At 35.8% G+C, this 8,862-nt stretch overlaps 1 long non-coding RNA gene across 2 annotated transcripts; it reads right to left on the bottom strand.

The window, feature by feature from the left end:
- Positions 1 to 3,064: 3,064 nt before the first annotated feature.
- On the bottom strand, positions 3,065 to 6,875 carry LOC127967757 (uncharacterized). 2 transcript variants are annotated; one of them, XR_008155820.1, is made up of 4 exons: positions 6,601 to 6,875; positions 5,891 to 5,956; positions 5,216 to 5,332; positions 3,065 to 4,421 (listed from the first exon to the last, which is right to left on the bottom strand). It is a non-coding gene; the product is annotated as an uncharacterized LOC127967757 (long non-coding RNA). The 2 variants fall into 2 exon arrangements; XR_008155819.1 differs by having other exon boundaries at positions 5,891 to 6,875.
- Between the last annotated feature and the right edge of the window lie 1,987 nt (positions 6,876 to 8,862).

Genomic DNA, 8,862 nt, shown 5'->3' with positions numbered 1-8,862 from the left:
TTAAATTTTTGAAAAGTTTTGCATTCAGAGAACAATGTTGTCAAAACAAAAAATAAGCTGTATTATGCATGATAGACCAGTAGTTGGCGATGTCACTTTGTACAGAAAAGTATGTGCCCGCGCACAAACACATAGCTGTAGACAAATTGTTTTTAAAAAACATGCTTTTGAAAATGTTGTTGGTGTGTAAATGAACTGGCAAAACGCATTCAAACTTGTATGTTTTTTGGTGTTGTGTAAACACTTCCTGAAAAGTAATTCTGTAGACTTTTTATTACAGTTTGTCAAAATATATTATATTTTAAGAGCACATAATGCTATGTAAGTGTGTGTGTGTGTGTTTGTATGTGTGTTTTTGTGACATATCAGGACACAACTCAGTATAAAGACATGGGTATGACACAGGTATTACAAGGGGAGGGTGACTTATGAGGACATAACCCATGTCCCCATTTTATTAAAACGCTTATAAATCATACAGAATGAGTTTTTTTGAGAAAGTAAAAATGCACAAAGTTTCCTGTGAGGGTTAGGGTTAGGTGTAGGGTTGGTGAAGGGCCACAGAATATACAGTTTGTACAGTATTAAAACCATTACACCTATGAAATGTAATGGAAGTCAATGGTCTTACAAAAAAGTTTGATTACCAACATTCTTTAAAACATATGATTGATTCATATAAGTAAAAAAAATCATTATTGAGTTGCTGACAGATTTTTTATTTTTGGGGTGAACTAATCATCTAATTAACACATAGAAATTCATCCAAAAAATAAAAGTCATATCATTATCCCATGAGAAATAATAGTGAAGCTTCTTCCTGAATTGTCCTCCTCAGCTGGCCAGTCAGTTCCCAGGGGCTCCTGGTTCCCAGCATCAGACGTTTATTTGAGTGTCATTAGAGCAGCTCTGAGCTCTCGCCCCCCTCCGGTCACTCAGCTGCAGGAGTGTGAAGTCTCCTCTAAAACCCGCATTCACACCTCTCCTCTCCCCCAGCACAAAAACATTTCAAGAACCCCTGTCAAATCATTATTTGACCACAGGAATGTGGAATTATATTGTAGCCGGAATTGCATTACTACTTATCCAAATTCATGATGTTTTGTATGCAATTAAACATTATTTTCCTTCAATTTCCTGATTCTGATTCTTTCAAATATAGTTTTTCATACATAATTATCAATTTATTCATTCTAAATGTTTATTTGGGCCATAATGGAAGTCTTTGAAACTGTTTGGTTATCAACATTGTTCAAAATATCTTCTTTGAAGAGTGGAATTATGTTGTAGTAGGGATTGTATTGTTTCTTATCTCAATTCATTATTTTTTGTGTACATGTAAGGAGCATTTTGTGTAATAATAATGCTAAATTGTATTGTCGGCCATTGTCATGAACATACATTTTCCGACATAAAAATTATCAGAATTTTAGTGGTATGAGAATGCTACAGTAAAAAAACTTTTAATTGGTTTACATGAGTTTCCTAATACCGTGAAAAACTAATAAATCTAACATTTCTTTAATTTTACAATAAAACACTAAATAGTTTTTGGCAGCATTCCCAAAATTCCTTCTTTGGCACTTCACATTTGATGGGATTTTACTTAATTTCTTTCTAGTTTTTTTTATCATTTATGTAAATTAGGCTTTTATGTTGGATCTTATGTTTTTAAAATAATGTTAATTGCATTGTTTTGTGTTTGTGTACAAGACATTTTGTGCACGTTATATATATTATTTACTTCAGTTTGAGGGAAAGCTACTTATAATGCACTTTTTGGTGGTTGTCAGTGTATTAATGTACAAAACAGATTTGAGTACTTCAATAAGCTAGAATACGAACAAGTTATTAAAATTACTGCAAATTTTAGTTACAATTTTAAATGCAAAAAGCTGCAGCAATCGTTTTCTTTTCAGATCTGGCTATACATTTCACAGTTAACATGAATTAATTTATTAGTTAATTAATTAAGATTAATTGATTTATTTGGTAAGAAGCCATGCAAAGTGCAGCATGCTTAGTCTTATTGCAAATGAATCTGCATGATGGTCCTGATAACCCTGTCCAATGGGATTCAGTGCATTAAATGTGTTGTCAAATTCAGTTTCTTCCCTTTAAGACCCACATGAAGAAAGGAAGAAGGATATATACTGTTAGCATCTTATTAGAGTGATCAAAACATGAAATGCTCACACCTCTGAACTGCACTGATAAAGACTTCAGTCATCGTGACTCCAGGTGAGCTGTCAGTAAAATAACCAGCTTTGCTGTGAATGCTCTCACCTCTGACTCCTGCAAAGGAGAGCCGTCTCTCTCACCTCTCGCATTAAGAGATTAACTGACAAGGTCAGATGGTGTATATTTCAACACAGCTACACACAGACTGTGGCACATGACACGTCTGCCAATTAAAATCTGCCTCTAGGATGAAATATTGCTCTGAGACACCTGGAATCCACCTGACACGGCTGCTCATTTAGTCTCTAAGTGCATAATCTTAGATCTTACTCTACTTGGATTCTGAATTGTTTAATGTGTGGACTAATAATCAGAAGGTTTCTGGAGAGATTGTTGTTATGTATATTTTCCATCAAACAGTGTTGGAGAAGAGGTTCTGTTTGCTCTGCAAGAACTGTAAAGCCTTGTTTTGTTACTGTTCTGGTAAAATGCATGTTCAGACTTTCAGTTCAGGAAGAATGCGTTTAATAAGATAACATTACACTGAAACCTTTGGAGTTGGTCCGGCTTTTTATTAATTTTTTTTTCCAAAGAAGTATTTGCTTACACTCTAAAAATGGCTGGGTTAAAAATAACCCAATTGGCAACCCAGCACTGGGTAAATATTGGACAGAACACATGCTGGGTTAAAGTAACCCAGCATGCTGGTTTACACATTTTAACCCAGCATGCTGGGTTATTGAGAAAACCCAAGATAGAGTCATTTTTACCATTTGTGGGTTTGCATTTTTATCATTCTGGGTTATTCTTGCTGGGTTATTCTCATAATTTCACTTTTGCTTAACAAAGCAATCATGGATTAATAAATAATGAAGAATACAGGTTATTTAGACTGTTAAAAAATATTTTTAATGCCATCTGACATTCAAAATTTTTTTACCAATGACAAACAACATGGAATTTTCCCTTTTTTTGTTTCCAGCAAATGCAAAATAAATAAATAAAAATCACAGAAATACAGTTGCAATAAATAAGAAAATTATTTCTGAATGACCTGTGTCTAGCTGTTTAACTATTACATTTTGAGATTTTTAGCTATTTAAATACACAGTGAAATGACATTGACAATTAACATTTTTAAATTTAAATGTAAAATCATTTAAAGATGTCCTTAAATTTATATCAAGTATATAAAGACTCCTACGTAGGTAGATGTGCACTGCTTAGGGTAGTTCAACATATAGTTCACCCAAAAATGAAAATTCTGTCATTTATTACTCAACTTCATGTCGTTACAAACCCGTAAGCCCTTCGTTCATCTTCAGAACACAAGTTAAGATATTTTCGTTGATATTCGAGAGCTTTCAGACCAGGGTGAATAATTAGTGACAATTTTCATTTTTGGGTGAACTATTGTCAAACACTTAAGCTCTGAAGCAAAGATCTACACCTCAGAGCAGTGTACTCCATTATAGAGCCTGTCTATGGAAGGACAATTTTCAAAAGGAATTGCTAATTATATTTTCAATTGCGTTTTCCACATTTGGATTGTGACAAATTGTGACAATCCAAACACAATTGCAAATCTTGAACAAAAACACTGTTTCAAAAACACTGAACAAAAATTACGGTTTCAGTTTAGTGACTGCCAAATTTCAAATGGAAAAACAAAGTCAGTTTGTAGCTGTATTTTCCATGTATTATGAGTAATAAGCCTGTCATATCGATCAAATACTGCATCATAGCAGCTTTACAGTATTGAATAGGAAAATAGTGTGTAATAATGCAAAGGGACAAAAGTAAACACTCAGTTTTCAGTTAAAGTCAATTCGTCATTGATTCAGTGATGTATCGTCCCTCTGTGCAATCAAGTCAATGATATCGCTTGATATTAATTGTCCCCAACTAAAGAAAAACAAGGAACAAAAACTCCATCGTTGACAGAATGGAGAAAAAAACCTTGGGAGAAACCAGGCTCAGTTGGGGGGTCAGTTCTCCTCTGACCAGACGAAACCAGTAGTTCAATTCCAGGCTGCAGCAAAGTCAGATTGTGCAGAAGAATCATCTGTTTCCTGTGGTCTTGTCCTGGTGCTCCTCTGAGACAAGGTCTTTACAGGGGATCTGTATCTGGGGCTCTAGTTGTCCTGGTCTCCGCTGTCTTTCAGGGATGTAGAGGTCCTTTCTAGATGATGATCTCCATCTGGTCTGGATACGTACTGGATACGGGTGGCTACGGTGACCTTGGAATAAGAGAGAAACAGACTAATGTTAGCATAGATGCAACATAAGAACAAGTACATGAGGTTTTATGAATTACCATGTCTGTTTTTTCACTGTGTCGCACATGTTACCTGCCAAAACTCAAATGGAATCTTTAGCATCTGAATTTCCAAAGCCTCACATTGAAAACTGTCAGTTTTTGTCAGAGGTGGGACCATACTATGGAGAGTGTTTGTATTGGGAGGTGACGTCACTCAAAGACAACTGTGCAAAATTCTTTGAACAATGGAGGTTAAGGCACTACTAAAGGCAGCTGCCGCTCCGAGAGATGCGTGTTAAAGAACAGACAGTGCAACCCGGATCTCCCTATATTCTTGGCACCTCACACAATAAATAATTCTGTCATTTTACCCCAAATGCAGCTACTATCCCCTGCTAACAGTTAGATCCACATGGTACTATTGGTCAATATTCATCATTAACCAAATGCTTTTCACCGGAGGCATAAAATATAGGGTAATATGCAACTAGGTAAATAAGAGTAGAACTGCAATGTTGTTTGCTGACGTGCATCAGAGTGCAAACAGTGAGAGATTTGGGGTAAAAACTACAAAATATCTCCCAATACAAACATGCCCCATAGTATAGTCCCACCCTTGACACAAATTTACAGCTTTCTGTGTAAGGCATCTGAAATACAAATGCTTTTCAATTGAGTTTGGACTATTTCACAATGTATATGTCCACATGTGGAAAAATACAATTAAATATACAATTTGCAATTCCTTTTGAAAATAGTTCAGAATATCCTTACCTGTCCATTGATTATGATCAATGCCTGAGAGATCTGCTGGCATTTTTAAATCGCCACAACAACTGGATGGGGTTTTGTGGACTCTGCTTAGTTAAGGAATTTCATGTTTGTTCCAACCTTTAAAATAAAGTTGAAAAAAAAAGAAAAAATACAAATTGTTTTAATAACAGTGATTCAGTTCAATTAACTGTGTGAAGTTAATCATGAAATTGACCCATCATGATTATGAGTTAAATTCACCTATGAGTTGGTCTACAGAAGCAGAATATGATATAGTGATTGGCTGAAAGGTGTGCTTTCAAACTGTCTAATCAATGGGATGTTCCAGTTATTATAAATCACAGTTTTATGTTAATATGCTGGCTATGACTATATCAAACACACACAGTCACTGGCACAGATAAGGGAGATCACACTGCATGTGCGCACACAGACATTTCTATGACAAGTCACGTAGGTAAAACAGTCCATATATAAAAACTTATAGATGTAGCAAAGTGATAAGGACAAGTCAAAAACACGATCTGGAAAATTAATAAATTAGGTACATTCTGGTGCAGCTTTAACTATAGCACGAAATAAAAATATATGTGCGTTTAAGTTACGTGAGGGTTAACGTTAGTTGATTATCACAGACAAACAATTATGTAAAATGTATAATAAACAAGAACTTACCGTTAGACGCCTCAATAAGACTGCACTCGACCAGTTTTTCTCTCACAAATGTATCCATGCGCTTTTCTGACAGGAAAAAAAACACATTTTGAATTATAATTTGTATGTAAAAAGACTTTATAAACCACAAAAGCATCAAATCACTTCACTAACGCGGCCAGCGTCACTCGCTGTGCGTGCGCGCACTTTGAAATGCCCTGAGACGTCGATTCTTTTCCGGGAATCACTTTGTTCGAGAATTACTGAACCGGTTTACTTGAACTGGGTCGTCGGTTCTTTTAGACCTGCGGTCCGAGTATATTGTACGTAATTTGTATGATTTAAATGTCGATATGGACAACTGCAGGCGTTTACATTAGAGCAGAAAGTCGTATTCACTTTTTGAACTCATTTGACTCACTTAAATATCAAATTCGCTTTTCAGTGTCAGAAACTACTTTTTCCTCTATTTTCACAGGTATTCGCATATTTCAGCCATCAGTCACTTTCTGAAACCTAATAAAACTTTATTAATCTGTCGTCTCAGATAACGTTACCTTAACACGATTATGCGAGTCGCGTAAGGTAGGTTGGCCGTTTGAGGTAAACTGTTCATCATTTAACGTAAATAATGTTGGCCTGTAGACGTTTAACAGTATTGTTGCTGCAAAAAAAAGTTATAATTCTGCCAATTTAAAATAATTATTATTGAAAACATTAAATAAACTTACCTTAAAACAGTTGAAAGCCGTGGCTTTGCCCCGTTGTTCTTCCAAAGTGACAGTTGGGGAGCGATTTAAACATCTTCAAGGCGCGTTAAATAACCCAGCGCTGGCCTGAAACAACCCAGCGACGCAACCCAGCAGGTTTAACCCAACACCTGATAAATTGAAACTACCCAAAAGTGTTTAAAAAGAAATTAAATAACCCAACAAAATGACCCAACAGACTCAACCCAGCATTTTGGGTTAAAAAATAACCCAGCCGTTTTTAGAGTGTAGCAACTCCATAAAAGCACAGTATAAAAAAAATCATAACACCCTAAGGCCCTGACCACTGGAAAGCACCACGCTTTCTTCAGAAAATGTAAAATTCTGGTTTACTCTTGGCTCCCAGACAAGAGCTTCACATTCACTGAGATTGTTCACAAGCCATGCAAATGAGTTTATGTAAGAGTTATGCAGCCAAATGTGGGCATTTGAGCTGTTCTGCAACATGTTCCAGTCACTGACCATCTTTGAAATGCTGCACGTCGCCTTAAAGAACAGAAATGATCTTTGGTGACTGACTGCAGAAAAATACACTCAAGAGGATTTGTAGCACCTAAGCTAAAGCTAAGCATTTATGTACTCTGGTTTCGAAAACCTTTTGCATGTTATTTGCTCACCTGTATCTCATTCCAAATTGCCATTTTTAAAGAGTCACCACATACACATTTTATTCATACAGTGACCTCAGTTAAGCTTCAAAAGTGACAAAAAGCATAAAAGTGGTCCAAAAACTCAGTATACTATATTTGAAGTCTTCTGAAGTCATACAATCATGTTTAATAGAGAACTGGGTAGGCCTAGTAGTCTCTCATACAATTATATAACTTAAATATCCTTGTTAAAAAGTAAATGGATATTTAAAAACTTGTATATCATGGCCCAAAAAATGCTCATAGCTAACAAAAATCAGTTCTAAGCAAATTGCCATTAGGTTTTAAAAATAATTCGGAATGTTCTCTGGACATTCAAAGCTTCAAAGCTTTTAACATTAAGGAAATATTCCATTTGTGTAAATTTGGAAGCGCTACTTTTGAATATTCTCTGAACGTTCTGAAACAAGTAGCAACATGTATGAACGACTTTAACATTGGGTGGGAAGTAGTAGGTTATGTTTTGTTTCGTTATCTCTCTCCACAGGGATTCTCATCGTTAAGAGGGAGGCTTCAAGTCATTACAGAGTTCGCACCTCAGCTAGCGCGTCTTGTCACTCTCACTGTCAGCCAGGCATCAGATGAAGTGTATTGGTGGGAGCGTGTGTGGAAGAGTGTGAGATCTGTCAGTCTGTCTGAGGGGGAAGAAGCCTCCTCACTGGGGGTCCAGATCCCGAGGTGTTGACACCTCCACCGCAGGTCATGGGAGAGTCTCTGAGAGTTTGATTAATGAAGGTGCAAGAGATGTGGACTGAGAAAGTTTGCATTTCAACGGGGTCTTTCAAAGACAAATCCATTTTTATAATTAGCCCTGCTTTCCATGGAATAGCTCTAAGTTTGCCAATTACTTTCAGTTATTGTTTTAATGTTAATTTTGTTAATTAAATTCATTGCTCACTTTTTATAATATTTTATACAATATTTTTTTTTTAAACCTTTGTAAATGTATTTCAAATATATAAATATTAAGGAATGGTTCACATTGAAATTTGCAAACTATATATATATACCCTCAGGCCATCCAAGATGGAGATGAGTTTGTTTCTTCATTGGAACAGATTTGTAGATTTGCAGCATTGCATCTCTTGCTCATCAATGGATGCTCTGCAGTGAATGGGTGCCGTCAGAATGAGAGTCCAAACAGCTGATAAAAACACCACAATAATCCACAAACAATCTCCACTCTAGGTCATCAGTTAATGTCTTGTGAAACCGAAAGCTGCATGTTTATAAAAAACAGATCCATCATTGAGATATTTTAACTTTGAAATGTTGCTTCCAGCTGAAATAGGAGTCCTCTGTCCATTATATTGCTTTCTCTTTTAATAAAGTCATCTCGTCTGAAAAAGGAGAGAAATCTGCACAGATCAAGCACTGTTTACAAGCGAAAACAGCCCGAAACAATTTGATGTGAAAGACAACAGGGGATGGACGTTTCCACTGGAGGAAGTGTTATTGTTTATTTTGGGTATGCATTCTGATCAAAAGCGACACTACAATGTTAAAATGTTTTAAAAATTGATTTGCGTATTACAAACATATAACAAACATTCTGCATTAATTTCACAAGACG

The sequence above is a fragment of the Carassius gibelio genome, chromosome B11, assembly GCF_023724105.1.
Source record: "Carassius gibelio isolate Cgi1373 ecotype wild population from Czech Republic chromosome B11, carGib1.2-hapl.c, whole genome shotgun sequence".
NCBI lineage: Eukaryota > Metazoa > Chordata > Actinopteri > Cypriniformes > Cyprinidae > Carassius > Carassius gibelio.
Note: the sequence above shows the minus strand (reverse complement) of the source record. Positions and strands in the feature narration are given on the sequence as shown.